General features: G+C 42.5%; 1 long non-coding RNA gene across 2 annotated transcripts; it reads left to right on the forward strand.

Moving 5' to 3' along the window:
- Positions 1 to 1,066: 1,066 nt before the first annotated feature.
- Positions 1,067 to 15,676, forward strand: LOC125406114 (uncharacterized). Of its 2 annotated transcripts, XR_007233807.3 has the most exons (5): positions 1,067 to 1,346; positions 11,352 to 11,838; positions 13,764 to 15,002; positions 15,226 to 15,349; positions 15,459 to 15,676. It is a non-coding gene; the product is annotated as an uncharacterized LOC125406114 (long non-coding RNA). The 2 variants fall into 2 exon arrangements; XR_014997086.2 differs by having other exon boundaries at positions 11,352 to 15,002.
- The last annotated feature ends 3,923 nt before the right edge of the window (positions 15,677 to 19,599 follow it).

Below are 19,599 nucleotides of genomic sequence, written 5' to 3' on the forward strand. Positions count from 1 at the left end.
TGTCGCTGGATGGAAAGATGTGGCAGTATTATATTGTGATCTTTCCTTGTGTCTTCACATTTTCTCAGATTTAACAGCCAGCTGTTATTTTTCCTTTGGTGGGACTGCCTTGGAATCAGCATCTCATATCTGTGGAGGTACCAACTGTGACAAAAATCATTGGAAAACAACTTTTCTCCATACTGAATATGTATGAATTTTTTGTCGGTACACCATAGACAATATAGTATAACTATTACTAGTATTTCCATTGTATTGGTGATTTTGAAGTATTGTGAAGGACATACTCTGTTACATGCAAGTATTTTGGCATTTTATATAAGGGACAAAGCAACCATTGATTTTGGTATCTACAGGTGGTCCTGGAACCAATCTCCTCTATAGACTGAGGGAGGACTATGTGTATGGATAACGATATCTTTCCAAGAGCTGGGATTCTTTCTTATTTTGTCCAGTAGTCCTGTGAGCCATATGCATGGAGAGGAATGTTATTAGTCTCAATTTATTGGTGAGGACAATGAAGCTCTGAGATGTCTGTCAGTCCGATGCAGGACCTCTTTCAGTGGTCCCTTTTCTCCACCGAGCTGTTCTCCAAAGTCGCTCCTTCCACATCTTTAGGGATGAGCTCTGGAGGCTCGCCACTTGCCAGTCAGTCTGCTCTCCCTGCTCTCCTGTTTGTCTGGATAGATGTTCTTGCCAGATCCTTGAAGCCTCGCAGAATTTATTACACATCTCACTATTTTATTTCCATCAATGAAACTAGCTGGAGGCTAGTCTTGATTGTTGCTTCCCAAAGTTATAGACGCTGAGCAGAGGCTTGAATGTGAGCTTTTAAAAGAGAAACTTCTAGGCTTTAGTATTTCTATATGTGCAGGGATTTTCTTCTAAGTGTGCACACATTTTGTGTGACTGATACTCAGGACACTGCATGTGAGTTCTCTACATTTCGGGAGCCCTATTAACCCTTTACAGAATTAAGTTAGCCTACCTCCTAGTGAGCTGTTGCAAGTGAAAATGACCTTTGTTCTCGAAGGAGAACTTTATCACTTTCCTATAAACCAATGTCCACCCTCCAAAGACAGACTGTTCAGAGGCTCTCTAAAGTCTGCCTGCTCCTTCACAGCCTTCAGCAAGCCCCCACCTTGAGCTTCTAGGAAAAGGTTTGAGTTCTCAAAGTCAAAGCTATAGTCTTTCCTTCCAAGTCTCCGGGCATGTGATCAAATTTCAAAGGAGAGATGACGATGACGACGACGACAGTTTCAGAAAGAGGATGAAAAGGACCTCTTCATTCCCACGGCTGTAGGAAACCACAAGGCTGACCGCTCCCAACCATGGGAAACCCACAGGTTTGTAACTTCTGAACAAGCTGCCAGATGTCTGCGGCAAGGTCAGAAATGGAAGCCAGGTGTGGACGCTCCTTTTAGTGTTCCTGTCCCTTTGCTCCTAGATGACACAGGTCAGTCCTTTCCGTGAGCCCTCCAGGACTGAGGCTACGGTGTCCTGAAGCTGGTGGGATATGACTGTATTCTGCTGCATTTGATTTCTTTGCGTTGTGAAGAAAGACGCACGCAGGGGGGCCTCTCTGCTCCCTCGAGTTCAGCATATGCTCTGTGTTCACCACCTGTTTCATTTTTGCGGGGTGCGAGGTGGGGGTGGGAGCTGTTGTCAACGTAAGGGCTCTGTGATCAGAACAGTCCTGGAGCAGACACTGCCTTCCGTGCTGGGTTCGGCCTCTGCAGACCTGCACTCAACCGCCTTCTGACTTCACTGCCTTGAACCGGCCCAGAGAGATGACGTCAAGGGCAGTGCTGCGAAGTGGTTTTAAGACCCTACGAGCTTTCACAGAAGGAAATCTTTCTATCTGCTGATGAGCAGTGGTAGTTCAGGGAGGGGGCGGGGCATGTGTGCTGGAGTCCTGAGGTTCCGTTCCTAGGTACCAGGCGCCTTCCTCTTTTACACACTAGATGCAGCTGGATGAAGTCACACTTCGTCTCTAGCCTGATCCCCCTGCTGAGAATAAAAAAAAAAGGTTGGTTTTTCAGAAATGTAAGAATTGGAGGCAGTTTTGTCTGGCTTTGAATGTGAGTAAATGGTCCATTGAGATGAGGCGGGCTGAGCAGAGCTCAGGTCCTTCTATAGGAAACCTTCTTTCCTACCAGCAGGGTGGTTCTCTTCGAATTTCACACTATTCTAAGCTGTTCAGTGTGCAGTCTGAGTAGTGCTACATCCTCCCTTCAGTTGGAGGCACTGTCGGGCAGAAATTACATATTATGCTTTGTATAGTCATAGCAAACACCAGGTGTCCTGGGTAATCTATCTATGTATATATGTATCTATGTAGTGTGTGTGTGTGTGTGTGTGTGTGTGTGTGTGTGCGCGAGAGAGAGAGAGCGAGAGCGAGAGAGAGAGAGAGAGAGAGCGAGAGAGAGCGAGAGCGAGAGCGAGAGAGAGAGAGAGAGAGAGAGAGAGAATGAGAGAGATAGGGTCTCCTGGATCCCAGGTTGGTTGACCTTGAACTCCTTACATTGCCACAGATGACCTTGAATTTCTGATCCTCTTGCCTCTACCTCATCAGTTCCAGTGGTGCTAAAATCCCAGAACTGATGGTGGTTGGCATAGGACCTTATGCTTCATTTAAGTTCTATAAGCTGCATTCCTGCTCTATAATTAATGGTAAGTGATAAATTTATAGCCTCCTTAAAACTCTCTCAAATCCGTTTACTAAGTTCCTACTTAGATTTTTATCATTACTCCGTATACTTACCTTTTATTTAGCATGTTCTCCACTGAAATGGCCCTTTAATTTTTCATGTTCATTATTTTAACTTTTGAAACATATATCTTCAATCCCTTTGCCCTGCTCTCCTTGACAATGAACAAGCTCCATGAAAACAGAATTATTTCTTCTGACCCCCAAAATGAACAGTGCCTACTCCATGGTAGTAACTCGGTTCTTCTTAGTGAATGATTGTTTTCTAAATCATCTCAGAGTCTACATTCTTGAATAGTAGTAGGATATAAGGTAGCTTAACAGTTGCTCTTTTATTCTGAGGAGACCACTGGCCCACTATACTTTACTCAGCTGGAGAGTTCAGACCCTCAAAGTTCTCTCTTTCTGGAGAATGTGACAAACACAATTGCATACAAAGGTCCAAAGAACATTCTCATTATCGCAGGCAAACCTGAGCAATCTATAGTAGTGTCTCTGAATTTGGAAACTATTTAATGGCACGAATATGTGGTATTAACACCAATAAAGATGGGTGCACCCTTTATGTTTACATAATGTATTTCTCTATGAACTGACAATGTGAGACCTTCATAAACACTTGACTTAAAATAAGTACGTTCTAAGCAGCCAGATGTGTCTTAGGATTTCTGCAAGACATATGTCAACCATTTCAAGCAAAGGACACTTACTCTCAAGTTAATTTTTTCCCTACTTTGTTTTTATTTGGAATTGTTTTGCAATCCTTCTTTTGGTAGGAGGGGTACAGGCTGCTGAGATTGCATTTGGAGACGTTGGTTGTTTTCTCCAGCAAACTTTGATTGGGGTAAGGTCAGTGTGCAGCACCTGCTTTTCTCTGAGAATTTGCATGAACAGCACAGTTATGGATTTATTCCGTGCCTAATGTCAACACATTGTCTCACGAGCTTGCCCATGGGGAGGGTCCCTCCTCATTTGTCATCTGGGACCTGTCTGCTCTTCTGGCTACTCTGGAAAGCCATCTGTTGACTTAATAAAACCAGCGCAGCTCTTGAGTCTGCTCTGTGAGGCCTGCATGCAATGTAGCGTTGTCAGACTTCTCTTTGCTCCCTCTTGGCCCAGTATACAGCACACACCACTGAGAACGCCCCTCTGCTGTGTTACGCTTTCTCTGTTCCATATCTTGGCGTGTGCATACAAGGACAGGAAAGCACATGAAGAGACACAGATCGTGATGCCCAGCGAGTAGCAGTGAGTCGCAAGGTTAACATTGTGACACTGGTCATTTTTAAGTAGGCTGAAAGTCGTGTGGTTCTGTGTTGTTCCTTTGGTCTTGATGTCAGTACATCTGGGGTGGGTGGACGTGGACCATGGAGTAACGGGCAACACTCTGAGTTGATGATGTCCAAGGACACTACACAGAGCCGGATTGCATGAGCCTCTCAGAGTTCTCTCCAGCTTCTTTCCTCTAAATCAGGGCTGCAACATGTCTTAAAGGCCCAGTCTCTGTTTATTCAACAATATTCATCAACAGTTTATTGACTGTTTACGGTGTGCTACGTAGGGGGGATGGACTAAGTTTGACATGTCTGAGCTTTAGGGAATTTCCATTCTGGTAAGAAATGGGATGGGGGCAAAGTGTCAAATCAACAAGTAAGTAAAGAGGAAATGAAGAACAGGAGCTCTGTGTCCTCTTTCACCCCCTCCCCCTTGCCCCTTGACCTGTGACCTCTCCACGTTTACTGTGAGAGATGGGGCTTGGCTTATGTGCACAAAAAGCTGGGGAACTGGAGGATTTAAAAGTCCCCAGTAAATAGTGGGCTGGAATTAATGAAAATACCCCAGCTTTCTTACTACCCAAGTGTTAAGCCTCTGAACACATTCTCTGGGTGTTGTTCAAAAACTCTTGTAATGGCATGAATGTTTGTGCCCCTCCAAATTCACTGTTTAAAAATCTCCCAATAGCCAGATGTTGGTGCACACCTTTAATCCCAGCACTCAGGAGGCAGAGGGAGGCGGACCTCTGAGCATTTGAGGCCATCCTGGTTTACAAAGCAAGTTCCAGGGTGTCCAGAGCTGTTATATAGTGAAATTGTATTTTGAAAAACAAACAAACAAAAATAAAACTCCCATAGTAGGTGACAGCATTAACAAGAGAAGCACTTCAGAAATGATCAGATCACAAGAGGCCACCATTATGAATGAGATTGATATTACATATATATATATGTATTTTATATATATATATATATATATATATATATATATATATATATATATATATATATGGCCTGTTTAGCTCTACATTTACGTGAGGACATAAAGACTGTCATCTATGGAGAATGGACATTCACAGGCTGACAATCCTCTGTGCACTCTGATTTGGACTTTCCATCTTCTAGAACTGTAAGCAATAAATTTCTCTGGTTTATTAGTTCCTTAGACAAATGTATCTTACTAGACTACCCTCAAAGGCATTAAGACAATTGTGAAATGGGCAGAAGACATACTTAGATGCTTTGTCAATTGTGTATTGGGTGTGGTTTGAATCTTGGGCATTGTCTATTTTAAAAAGACAAAAAACCCTTTTTTTCCTTTTTTTTTTCTAGACAGTGTTTTTCTGTGTAGCCCTGGCTGTCCTGGAACTCTGTAGATGAGGCTCGCCTCAGAGATCTACCTGCTTCTGCCTCCAGAGTTATATCCAGCTCCAAGATATACAACTTGGATTGTCTTTGACTAGGTATTCTTTTTGGAAAATGCAGACCTGTTAACTGTATCCTTTTGAGCATGCTTGTGACATGACTTCATAGAGTAGAATTTTCCAAGATCATTTGTGTATGGAAATTTGTACACAGAATGAATATACGCCAAAAATAACACTCAGATGAAAGGCTCAATGGAAGACTTATATGAAAAAGTTTAATGAAAGTAGTCAAAATAGGAAAGAAGAAATATTTAGTTTCATTTCTTCTGTTAGTTTTCTCCGTATATTGACAAATTACACAATGTAAAGTCTTAAATAATAAAGTTATTATGAAAAAGACTGACAAAGTCATTAAACTGTAAATCCATGGGGGCAGGAATACTTACCCATTGGTGTTTTTTATTTAATTTTTATTTTTTTTGAAACTTTTATACATTAGTACTGTATTTATATAATTTCCACACCCCCACCCGACATACTACTAAGTCCATTTAGTATTGCGTGTGTGTGTGTATGTGTGTGTGTGTGTGTGTGTGTGAGCGTGCGCACACGTGCATGTGCGCACGCTTAGGGCTGACCCCTGGGACTGTATGTCCTATCAATGGGCTAATCCCCGGAGAGCACTGTCTCTCCCCTCTCAGCTGGCACTGATTGCCGGCAGCTGTTCGTCTAGGTGTGGGACCTTGTGAGATTCCTCTACCCGTGTTAGCAAGCTGACCGGTATTGTCATTATGCAGATGTTGCTGAGGTAAGCATGTTGAGATTTCATGGGCATGGTTTCTCCATCATGTCTAGAAGATACTATCTAGCAGCAAGCATATTTTACAACTCTATGGGGACACAAAACACTTGTAGAACATTGACAGTAGAGCTGGAAAGGCCAGATGCTTCTATCCATAGCAAGGCAAATGGTTCACATTCCTAAAAAGTCAATGACTTTGCCCATTGGGGAAAAGGGAAACCTCTGTTTTAACGCATTGTAGCATCTTATTGCTCCCTTAATAATTGCCAAGCTGAATAAGGTCATTGATATGTGCTCACTTTTATGTTGCATAGGAGTACGATTCTATCTCCCTGCTCTTTCCTTTTCTTTTTTATTAAGACAAGGTCTTGCTACATGGCAAGGCTAAGTCAGAATTCTCTGAAGCCCAAGCTGTCCTTGAGTTCATGGTTTGATTGATTCTCTTATCTCAGTTCCCAGAGTACTTACAGGTGTGTGCCACCATGCCTGGCTATAAATTTTATCTTTTGAATATGTACTTGGACATCCTATTCCAACTCCGCTAGCAGTACTGCGCTCCAACTGGCTCCTTTCCCCTTCCCATTTTTACCCCTGTACCTTCATGCTGGCTTCCTGATGTTCGTTATTTCTAATTTAAAAGTGGACTCACTTCTGGGCCAGCCTCAGGAAGAAACAGGACAACCAGCAAGCGTGTGCCCATCGTTCCTGTACTGACCCATCACCTCCTTGGTGTTTTCTCCTAAGACACCCACAGTGCTTGTGGAAATAGTGTGGGGATGATGGGAGATAGACATTCCATTCCCTCGGAGGTCAAGGAAAGAGACATAAAGACAGGATATGGAAATAGTGGTAATCAGAACACATGGTGGCACCTTTCCTTTGGGACACCTGAGGCAGTTTATGAGTTATTAAGTTCAACGACACTCTGAGATGTGTCGGCACAGGTACATGTCTGGGTGGCATGTCTCCAAGGCCACCTGGAATTTGCCCAGGTTTCCTGATTTGTTCTGTGAGTTATTTTAGCAATTTCTGCACTGCCAGTATCTGGACTTTGTGACCCCGGACACTTCTCCCTTGTTCTAAATTACTAAGTGGTTCGAATCTGCTGATGCTTCTGTGAAATAGATAAGTGCAGTTTTCTGTGAGATTTTAACTGCTCCAAAGATAAATGGGCTCTGTGATCCCAATAGAAATGGTTAGAATTGAAGACAAAGAGAAGAAAGAGGAAAAGAGGCTGGGGGAGAAAGGAGAAAGAATGACAGAGAGAGAGAGGCTTTGCCTTGAGTCAATTTCTGGCTATTGAAGGGGAAAATACTTGTCTCATGATGCAGAAACAGAACCAAAATCATAGAAACACATGGACAGAAAAAAAGATTAAAATGAAGTCATTTTATTTGAGAATCTAAAAGGAGGAAGGATGAGATCACTAGCTGAGGTTCTGACCAATGGAAGGATGGCCTTCTAATGGGTTAGTGGACTGCAATTCTCCTTTCCCAGTGGAGGTTAAGTGAGTGGCCATTATGTGTCTTGTTTCTCTCTTCTTAAGTTAATAAAGTGTGTACAGACAATAATCTAATGGTTGGCATCAATTTGACAACATATCGGCCTCCAAGAGAGAGCAATGTGCTTTGCCATGCAAACCTGGGTCACTGCTGTGACCTGTGTCAAAGTTCTAATGGCTCTGGAATTCCCTCAAAATTATATGTGGCATTCAATACATAAAGGCAAGCAGCGACTATCAGCTAATTACATGAGAACTGTGTGGTATACCTCAGTTGCTAAGGGATATTTGCCATCTTGGATGCTGAGGCAGGCAGCAGACCCGTCCGAGTTACCCAAGCAGTTAATTGGAATTCAACAGAGAAATGGCACAATCTCCTTTGCCACTTTAGCATTGGAATTACATCTATCATAAACCTGCTTAATCATCCACATCCCAGTTGTGCTGTTGATAAGTGTTGTGGTTTAGTTATGAACTCTCCCATATAAGCTCATGTGTTTGAACACATGGTCTCTTGCTAGTCATACTTGTTTTGGAGCTTCTGGAAGCTCAAGGAGATAGAACCTTGCTTAAGGAAGAGTATCACAGAAAGAAACCTGCTTGGCCATGCTTCCTATCCACTTTCTGTTCCCTGATCAACCTATATGAGCAAGAAACCCCATATTGTTGCTGCTGCAACCGTGAGTCACTCTGGTCACCATAGTGTCCCTTCTGTGATGGGCTGTATGCTCAAACTGGAAGCCAAAATATCACTTAAGATGTTTCTGGTGTGTGTGTGTGTGAGAAATATTCATGTGCATGCTACATGTACCTATTTGCACTTCTAAGGAGGCCAGAGGAGAATGTTGGGTGTCCTAGTCCTTTTCCAATGTCATTCCATGAGAGAAAGTCTCCCATTGTCATCTTTATGGCTATAGTGACTGACCAACAAGCCATAGGGACCCTCCTGTCTCCACCCCACCACCACTGCCTCAGCACTGGGGTCACATGTGGCTATGCCAAGCTTTTCCTTAGGAGCTAGATACCTGCACTCAATCTGTGCTGAAGGTGATCTTATGCATTTAGCTATTCCTAGCCCTTAATGGGCTTCTTGTCAAGTATTTTTTTCATAGCAATGAGAAAAATAACTAATACAACAAAATATTACCCACTTAAATTCTCTCCCAAATTACCATTTTGGGGATGAAGCTATGGCATCCTTTGGGTAAAGGCTGAGTAGAGAGAGCCCAAACCCGACACCCCTCAACCAAACTGTCCGAAGTTTTGTTCTTAGCGTACTCTCAAGGAGACAAAAGGAGCAATCCTCAATTTCATACAGGACATTTTGGCCTGAAAAAATGTAATTTTCTTAATGTGTATTCTCAATTTAAAAGTCTAGCCCTCCTATTTTCAGAACCGGAGGAATGTCCTAATAGTCATCCCAGAAAGAAATTAATGTTTTCTTTCCTCTTTGTTTGTTTGTTTGTTTCCGTCCATCCATGTTGAATAACCAGAAGGAACTTGCAGAGCTGCCATGGCAAGATTGGATCCCACAATTTATGATAACATTAGCAGTTCAGATGTCCAGAGAGCTCCCTGTTTCTAGTGGTCCTATTTCAAAATTAAATGGTCAGAAAATACAAGCAGAAGTTTCCACTGCCCTGAGCCAGTGAAAGCGTGTAACAGTAGATGTATGAGAAGCAGAAGGCAGCAAATGCCAGCTGAGAACTTAGCAAAAAGTAATACTCTGTTAACTTTTTGTTGACTTCCAAACACACACAGCTTTAGACTGCTGGTTGGGGGCTTTGAGTGTCCTAGCCTGCTCTGCCGTCATTGCAATGCAGACTCTGGTCTACCTTACGGGGAAGAAGTGTTTGAAATACAGCCAGTTCCATTGCCAAATAAAGAGTCATTGTTCTTAGTAGGATAAAGACACTCTTATGTCATGCCAAGCCTTTCTCTCTTCCAAATAAACCATGCTCTTTTCACCCCTGGATTTCTGCATACTTTATTCTGGCCACATTGAATTTCATGTCCCCTCGACTTCAAGACAGCTTAAGTATCACTTCCTTGAGAAACCTTCTCCAACCTTGATGAAGACCAAAATACTCACTATATAAAGTTGTGTTCTCCCATAGCACTGAGAACTTCTTTGTAGTGCTTAGCATAGTCATGTAGTTGGTGTCTAAATGATTATTTAATGCTTGCCTAGTCTGTCTTTCTAAGCAGCTCCTACAAAGCTGGGTTATGTCTGTTTGGACATGCCACTGTATCTCTGCCCCCCAACACAGTGTCTAACCTAAGGAGCTACTCAGGGAATTCTGAAAACAATTGGTTTCATCAAGCTTCGGCAGATTTCCTATAAACCCATGCACTTTGGTGTGGCCTTGGTGTCCTGGGGAAGCTGTGTCTCTCCCTTATGGGCTTTTTGGACGTGTTCAGTGCTTTACTCAAGTGTTCTCTAGTGTCCTGGCCTCCTCATCATTATACACATGGTAATTTCAGGTCAGTGAGATGGCTCAGTGGGTAAAGGTGCTTGCTGCATAAGCCTAGGAACCCAAGTTCAATACACAGAACCTGGGTAAAGGTGAAAGCAGAGAGCTATATCTGTGAAGTTGTGCTGTGACCTCCATGTGCACACTGTGACATGCACGCATTATATACATACGTATGTATGTACGTACGTATGTATGTATGTATATAGTGAAGAAAATAAAACATGCCCCTAGCAATGCTGAAGCATGTGAAACATGAAACATGCATGGAGCAGCCTTTTTATATTGGGTTTCATGGTCTGAGCTGATCAGGCTGACTGACCAGGTCGCTTCCTCAAGGAACAGGTTTCACCGAGATACGAACTCAGATGCTGGATTCAGAGCCCAGAGCGTTAACCATTATACCACAGGAACTGGTGTGGAACCATTACACACACACACACACACACACACACACACACACACACACACACACACATATACATACATACACAGTTGCACACACACACACACAAAATTATAGTTATAGTCATTTCCCCTTTGCTCAAGTAAACATTGGCATTGCAAGTAACGATTGGCCAGGGCAAATACCATTCAGACACTGAATTTAATTCAGTCTCACAAATGCAAGCCCTCCTTTCAACTTCCCTGCCTAGCTCCCTGGTTAAGAGTTCATTAATGACCCAAGGAGAACATCTTCTGTTAGCTTTTCATCACTGTGACAAAATACTGGAGATTAACAGCTTATAAGGCAGGAAGGTTTGCTTTTACTTATTAATTCGGAGGTTTCAGTGCACGGTTGCCAGTCCTCACCACAATGGGCTGGTAGTAACACAGATCGCTATCACGGGGAACAGGGGTTAGAAACTTAAGGACCACCGGGAAACTGAAAAAGCAAGGAAAAGGTCAGGGTTCCAACACAGCATGTCAGCAAGTCCTTACCCAGGAGTCCTTATGCTGCGTAGGTCCTACAGCCTAAATCTTCTATCACCACTACCACCATACCACCACGAGCCTTTGGGGGATCCAAACCATATCATCCTTTCAATGACTCTAGTTCTAAAGCTCCTCTACTCCTCTATCTGCTGGAGACTTGTTTTGGGTGTTACTGCTGCCTTTAATTCAGCCAACAGTAATTACTCTAAAGAGAATCACTCACTAATCCCCTTGACTCTGAGGGCCTGCAGCTAATATTTAAACCCAATGGTGTTGCTTCTTCCTAGTGAATTAACATATCGATGTGCACCGTGTACAAGAAGTTGAAGACGGAAAAAGTTCGAGCCACCCGATCCCCTTGGCACGTGCACAGAAGAAGTATCAACAATTGCCAGTTAGAGCCTGGGTCCCGTGGAGATGGCAGGGATAGAGCCAACAGTTGTCACTGCAGCCTCCCTTTAAGACTCAATGTGGGGGAAGATCTACCTTCCTGTGGGTTTCCAAACGAAAGCTGGCTGATGCCATCAACTGTGACAGGAAAGCAGACCTACCAGGCCTTCAAGAGCAGCTCTGGCCAATCTGGACTGCTATGGAGAGGAACTGGACATCCTGATCAGATGCTGAAACTCCCAATCTGCACCCACTTTGGGCTCTCTTATGCATCCATATGGCGTTTCCCCTGCTTTTTCCTGTTTTGCTCGATAAGGATTATGTGTTTAGACCACAATGGGGTTCCTCCTACCCATGAACAGGAGGACCAATCAGGAGTCCAAGGTAAAAGTGAACTAGATGGTGAGAACCATGGCCCCACTGGTGAGCAACTGCTTTTTTTAATAATTGGCAAAATAGTGTCAGAGTTTAGCTGACTGTGACTGAAATAATTTTCTTTCCACTTCAATTTCCTGGAGTTCACATTTTTGCTAAAGCATTGGATTTATTTCATTTTTACTAGGTAATAAGTCACATGGCCCTATGAAAAGGTAGAGGTGAAAATCTCAATTTTATTTCCATCCCAAGTGGATTGTAGCCCCCTGTACAGCAGTCAACTGGGATCTTAGACATTAGTAAATCCACCTTGATCTTTGCCAAGGTCTCCCTCTTGAATAGGACTGGCAGCATTGGGGCATTCTATCAAGATCTGGTTCCTAATCAACCACACATGTGATGTATTTAATAAGACTTTTGGGACATGAGGCCAGATGGAGAAAACCTGTCCCTGTTCATTAGCAAATACAGATCGGTGAATGAAGCCTTTTACTGCTACAGAACAATGCTCTAAATTTATGATTATTTTTATAGATATCAGTTGCCATTTATCTGCAATGTGGATCCCTCCCTCTGCATCATAGGAATAGCTGGTAACCTTGTACATTACTTTCTGGAAGAAATGAATGTAGGGCAGTGGTAGTGCACACCTTTAATCCCAGCACTTGGGAGGCAGAGGCAGGCAGATATCTGTGAGTTTGAGGCCAGCCTGGTCTATAAGAGATAGTTCCAGGACAGGCTCCAAAGCCACAGAGAAACGCTATCTTGAAGAAAAAAGGAAGAAAGAAAGAAAGAAAGAAAGAAAGAAAGAAAGAAAGGAAGGAAGGAAGGAAGGAAGGAAGGAAGGAAGGAAGGAAGAAAGGAAGGAAGGAAACATGGCTAATCTTCTCCCATAAATTATTAATAGTCAGACTTTATCTGGCTTAATTGTCCCCTGAAAAGGTGACCAATGTAGCTTTCTTTTGGATTTCTATTTGTGTGTTCATGTAAATCCACAGACTTTCATAGAACAGGTGTCAGTTACAGGCAGTGATTCTTGTTGTTCAAGTTGTGAACCCTCTGTCCGACTTAGCTACCTGATATGGTCCCATTATTTTGAATGCTTCTTTGCTCAACTTTGTGTTCCTCCTCTCAAGAAACCACACAAGAAGAAGCTTGAATCCCTGTGGGGGTTAATGATATTAGCAAATGACCTCTGTGCATGAGAGGTGCGGACACTCCCAAGGTCATCTTTCTGGGCCATTTCATGCTTGCTAACAAATAACCTCTTTTTAAATAACTAATATTGACATTTCCAGTTCATCTCAAGGAATGTATTTCCTTTGCTTTTATAATTGGACTTGTCTAAAATTCTTCAACTGTAACAATTTCATATTTGTTATAAATACAGAGAAATGAAAAAGTCATTCTAAAACAGCTTTATTAGGATGGCTACTAAAATCCATTTGAAGTTTTAGGTTCAGAGTGTCTTCTCTTAAAAGTATAATCTCTATTTTAATTTTCTCTACTTTCTAAGAGCAGCATGCTTTGTGAAATAGGTCCAAGCAAAAAAGATTCACCAGAAAGGGTTATTTCCAAAGGTATAATTTTTGTAATTATAAGTATGCATATGTATACATGTATATATATATATGTATTCTTAGCAGCCATTTCCTCACACAGACAGTATATTACATAATTGTTCTGCCACTTATACTTTTAAAGTATTATATTCTGAGATCTCCTTATCCTCCCTTTAGTATTCATAACAATCTGTTTTCATTTCATTATTCTTCATTTATTTTTATGGCTGCGTGTTGGCACATTCTGAAGAATGTATGAGACTTCACTCAACCACGTGCCCTGCTGCTGTCCCCCGGGTGTTCAACCTTTGGCCATTACAAAAAGTGTCACAACAAATTACTTATTCTATATGTCATTTTGTACTCATACAGGAATATCTGCAAGCAAGACTCTTAGCCACGAGATTTCTGATGCAAAGGAAAGTCGTCAGTACTTTTGATAAGTATTACTAAACCTGTTCTTTGAGGTCATTGAGGCTGAATCCATTTCAACTTCCAACTGCAATGGATGAGAGTGTCTATTTCTCAAAAGTCTTGTAAGCAAAACATGCTATTTAAGTACCCCACCCCCAAACTCCTAAACAAAAATGCTGCCTCAGCATTTCACACTCTTCCGTTTATTCAGGGCCACTTCTGGCTCTCTCTTTCTCTGTGACTTTCTGACCCATGCCTGTATATAATTACTATTAATTTTACTCTTCAGTATAGTACCTAGATGCTGCCTGTGGGTTAGGGAGAACCTTCATCTGTGATATTAACTGCCAATTCATTTGACTTCACTTATGGTGTGCAACCATGGTTAACGTGATGGTTAGCATTGCCAGCTTGCCAGGATCTAGGCTCTGCGCACGTCTGGGAGGAAGTTTACAGACTGAGTTCATCTCGTGGTGATATTTTGTTTGTGCTCTAACAAATAAAGCCTGACTGGAGCTAGCCACCAGTTAACCATAGAGGCCAGGCAGTCGTGGCTCATGCCTTTAATCCCAGCACCTGGGAGGAGAAACCAGGACAGGATCTGGCTGGGCAGAGAGAGGAACTTAGCCCCCTTTCAGGCTGAGGATCTGGCCAGGTAAGAAGCAGCGGTGGCTTGCTCTTTTGTCTCTCTGATCTTTCAGCATTTACCCCTAGATCTGACTCTGGATTTTGATTATTAAGAGCAATTAGAATTCACACTACAAGCTGCTCCCATGCCTTCCTCACAGGATGAACTATACCCTCTCATGACGGACTAACCTCAGAACAGACCCTACCCTCACATGATTGACTATGCCTGCACACTGTGATCCCAGCAAGTCTATCTTTCCTGAGAGTTGCTTTTGTTAAATATTTTTTGTTTTGTTTTATTTTCTTCAGGACAGGATTTTCCTGTGTAGTCCTGGCTGTCCTGGAACTCTCGCTGAAGATCAGACTGGCCGCGAACTCAGAGATCCACCTGCCTCTGCCTCCTGAGTGACAAGATAAAGGTGCTCCTCACCACTGTCCAGCTTAAGCATATTTTGTGGTTGCTTTCCTTTTTGTCTTTTTCAGAACCGAGGACTACAGTGAGGCCTTTGCACTTGCTAGGGAAGCACACTCCACCGCTGAGCTAAATTCCCAACCCCCTTTTATCAGGTATTTTGTAACAGCAATGAAAAAATATAATCTATGGTGTTTATCTTTGTGATAACTCTTTTGAAATGTTAAATTTATAATATTTTCTTTTCATTGTTTCAAATGATGCTGAATTTTTAGTTGTCGGGACAGTCACATCAATATATCTGGTTACAGTTTCAAGGTATATTCATAGAATTAATTTTTTATTGTTTTAAGTGTAATTTTTGTATGGTTTCTTTAGTCACACAATGACCATGTACCTAAGAAGAGTGAGGAGCCATGGGAGGAAACTCTGAACTACCAAGGAGAATTCAGCCACCTGAGGAGAGAGGAGGTGGACAGAAACATGGCAAACCAGGAAGAGGGTATGAATGCGACTCATGCCAACCAAGGACTCTAAACGTAGTTCAAATATTTGCCCTTAAGTTCTGTAGTCTCATCTCCTTTTGTTTCTCTCACACTTTTCTCTCTCAGACTCACATCCTGTTTAGCCTTTCTCTACGAGTAACCTCAACCAATCCAGAAACCCGTCAAAGTTGCCCTCTGCCTTATACTGAAGTGGTGTTACAGCGTGTAAGGTGCCTGGTTTCTGTTCAGACATGTAGACCTGATTGTGAGTTCCTGCCCCATGTTCCCTCAGACTTCCGGGATATCTCATCTTTCACATGTGAATAAACGGAATTTTGACCGACTCACTAGATGTCTTATGTATTTTTTTCACTCGGATTTGCTATTACCACCGTCTGATCCACTTACTCATTTCCCACCCTGGACACGACTGACCCTTCTTGTCTGGTGTCTTCTGAAGATGTGAATTTGTCTCTATGGTTAATGGTAAACATCCTTACTCTAAAACAGGAAGTCACAATCTCGTTCCTATTCTTTCTCCTTGAGAAATATATCATGCCATGGTCTTTCCAAAGACACTTAAATGGCTTCCCTTGACCTACAGAATAAAGACAAAAGTCTTTGGTAAGTACATGAATAGTCATAAATATGTATTGTTTGAGAAATAATTTCGTGACAGTCCTTTCCTAATTATTTTATATGACCGTCATGTGTTACCTGATCCAGGTCCCACAACAACCCCTTGGTGTGTATGGGCATTACCGTTACTCACATTTACTTAAGGAACTAAGAACCTCTCTCTAGAAGCAGAGACCATCACGAGATGTGGGAGAAGGAAAATGTAGGCTAATAGCAGACTGTTCATTCGAACAGCCTGTAGCAGACTCCTTGGGCTTCGGCTTCCGCCATCTTTCCTCTTTTTCCAGAGGCTCCATCCTCATGGGACTGTTTTCTGAGCCTGTGTCCTATTTCCTGCCTTTCCACCTCCCAAGGTATGTACGGGTTTCTCTGAGCATCCCTGCCACGGTGCCCACTAAGCTGTATTGTTTGAAAGCACTTTCTCCCGGCATTGTCTGAGGACCGTCCTTTGGTCACTTACTAAGTGAGATGGTCTTGTTTTCCATAAGGTATTCAGAATATTCTCCTTATTTCTGTCTCGTCATTCAGCATCCCTCTGTGTTGATAGGATACTCCTTAGGAGATCTTGCAGCAATTAGTGAGGTATAGATTTTTTCTAATATACTCTAATTGTTGAGGGCAAGAATGTCTTCATAAAGTGTATAATAAATCTTGACCATGCTCTTACAGAAGTCAGTATGAGTCCCCATCTATCTATTTGTCTATCTATCTATCTATCTATCTATCTCTCTCTCTCTCTCTATCTATCTATCTAATCTATCCTTCCATCCACCTACCTATCATCCATCTATCTATCTACCCATCTACGTACCTATCATCTACCTATCTATCTATCTATCCATCCACCTATCAATCATCCATCTATCTACCCATCTATCTGCCTACCTATCATCTATCTATCTATCTATCATCTGTATGTCTATCTACCTATTCTCTCAACCTAAAGTTTTGTAAATACAATTTTTAGTAGAAAATTGCAACGCTGAGTCCTGCCACAAGCTCTGAGTTGTATCTTTCCTGCGGCCCTGCTGTGTCCAGCTCTTTACCTTATACCAGACAGTGCTGTCATCAGCAAAGGTTATGCCCCAGAATCACATAATCAAGTTACACAAAACAAAAAAATAGGAAGAAATTTGGGGTTAAATTATGGTACCAAAATGACCAAATAATCTATAATGTTTTATGTAAGTTTATAGTTCTGTGTTGGGCCGCCATCATAGCTGTCCTGTGGCACATGGAGCCCTTAGGTCAATGTCTAGATATAACTGAAAGAAAATTTTAGTATTTTTTCATTCAAAGTAGGTTTTGACTCCTATATTTTATCATTTAAAAAGGCATTGGGGTACTCCATTGTGAAGGGCAAGAGAAAAACCAAACCAAACTATTTATGTCTGAGGCAAAGTTCCTCCCACATCGGAGTCACATGTAAGTACTGTGTTAGTTTATTTACCCTGGAACAGACTGTTCTGTCTCTTACCTGATAAACCAATCAATTTGCCTCTAACTTTGTCCCTTTCTAAGGATATTTTAGTCTTCCCCCATCCTAAACTTACTGTACAAATCTAACAGAATTAATCCAAAACTTTGACCCCCTGAAAGAAAGAAAGAAAATGCTCTCAACTTGTCCGCACAATGTTCCAGTGAGGTCAGCACTCACGGAACCAGCCCTGTCGTTTTAGCAGTTGGGCAGACCGAGTGCTGACGAGAAATGGCTTTGCCCAAGGCCACAGGACAAGTTGGTACTGGAGTTGAGCTGGAACAGAAGGGAGGAACCCTGGCCCTATGCCCTGCAACCAGACACCAGTGTACGGAGTCCCTTTTCCTTGGTTTTGTGTTGCACAGAAGATAGGGGCTTTTTAAAGGGGAAACTCTCTTCTCTTTCTGGCCAGCATAACAACATTCTTGCAAGTCGAGCTCCAAAACGACTGGAGATGCATGTGTTGGCTCTTCTTTGTTCTGATTGGTGTTTTGTTCCTACTGTGGAAGTGGCTTTCAGGGAGATCCTTGTGAGACCAATAACTTGCATTTGCTCCACTAAAAACTTGTCTCTAAACTCAAGCCATCCAGTTTGCCATTGAGGAAGTCTGAACTCAGAGAGCCTTTTAAGGGCGGATGGTTAGGTCCCATGGTCTCAGCCTTAGTCAGAGTCACTGTCCTTGGCCGCTCCTTGGGCCAGTGTTGTACCCAGCTGCTGTTTGCACCTTCTGTCTCAGATCTGAGGAGGTGCCAGCGGCTTCTCTCTGTAGTTCCTCTGGGAACAGGGGCCCTGCTGTGGAGAAAAGTGTTCTCAGGAAACATTGCTCTGCAGCGGGAGAAATTTCCATAAAGTTCTTAAATATAATAAAATGTAATTAAAGTGCCTCGTTGAGCTGGCTCTCTTTGAAGTTTCATGCTTGCATAATAAATGGAGCCATAAACCAGGACTCGAATTGGAGGTTTTATTCCTTTTTACAGATTGATTCTCATTAATTATCTACTTGACCCCTCCTGTTATAGAGAAGTAAGTACCTGGCACACCATAATTTGCGCTGATAAAAGGCAGTAAAAGATGAACTCACCACTGAAAATGGAATCTCACACGCTGAATGTCACTTTGTAGCTGGGGAAAATTAGAGCTTGTGTTTAGAAATCACATTCGCACAGCCGCAGATGAGCTCACGAACACGAGTCTACTCCGCATTGGTCCGGCTTTTCTATCGGAAATCAGCTACCTTTCATCAAGGAGATCTGTGGTTCTTATTTGGTGGCTTTCTTATGCCTTTTGCTTTGTTTTGTTTTGCTAACTTTACAGCACACAAGGCCAAGTTACCTCTATCCAGCCATCAGGGATGGGATGGGATGGCTGCTTTGCCTTGGAGTGAAGAAATAAGATTTCCAGGCTTCTTTTTAACTTCTCACGAAGTTTCACATGCCTAGAAATAACCACAGAGACTACGAAGGCTTTGCCCCGAGACCAGTAAGAAGTCGCTGCCTCTGCCAGGAGGCTGATTACCTGTGACTCACGCTCAACTGCACACTCACTGACAGCTCTTTGGGTGAACCCTCGCTCAGTTGTAATGCTGAAATCAATTGGCTTTATGTGTGGGGACGTTTATTTGTGTACGCCTGCATGCCCATATGTGTTCAGGCATCTGCAAGTGGTTTAAGTGTTCCTTCTTCCTGGGCTGTGGGGACTGGGGTGATTTCAGGACGGGAGAACCTCTGTACAATGCAAGCGTCGGTGAACACTACGGAGAAAACAACCTTCAAGCTTGGTCTGGAGAGGCAGTCAATTAAAGAGCTTGAATTGTTGAAATGAACTAAAGTAATATTTTTAGAAGAGGCTGAAGGCTGTCAGTGTTTGCTTTGCTTTTGTTTTCTCCTGGAGTTTCTCTCTCTCTCTCTCTCTCTCTCTCTCTGTGTGTGTATGTGTGTGTGTAGATACTTCATGGCCTTGGGAAGGTGGCTTGATCTAAACAGGAACAATGAGAAGAGACTCATGGAGTTGAGAGTGGATCAGCCATGTTGAGGCAACATTGTAAACCAGAGGGGATTTGATCCAGACAGTATTTTATTTGACCCCTAAGAGATAATCTTCCCTTGATAGACCTTAAGAACTAGACACGTTGTCATTAGGTGACACTTGCTT

The sequence above is a fragment of the Myodes glareolus genome, chromosome 15 (assembly GCF_982192425.1).
Source record: "Myodes glareolus chromosome 15, mMyoGla1.1, whole genome shotgun sequence".
Classification (NCBI taxonomy): domain Eukaryota; kingdom Metazoa; phylum Chordata; class Mammalia; order Rodentia; family Cricetidae; genus Myodes; species Myodes glareolus.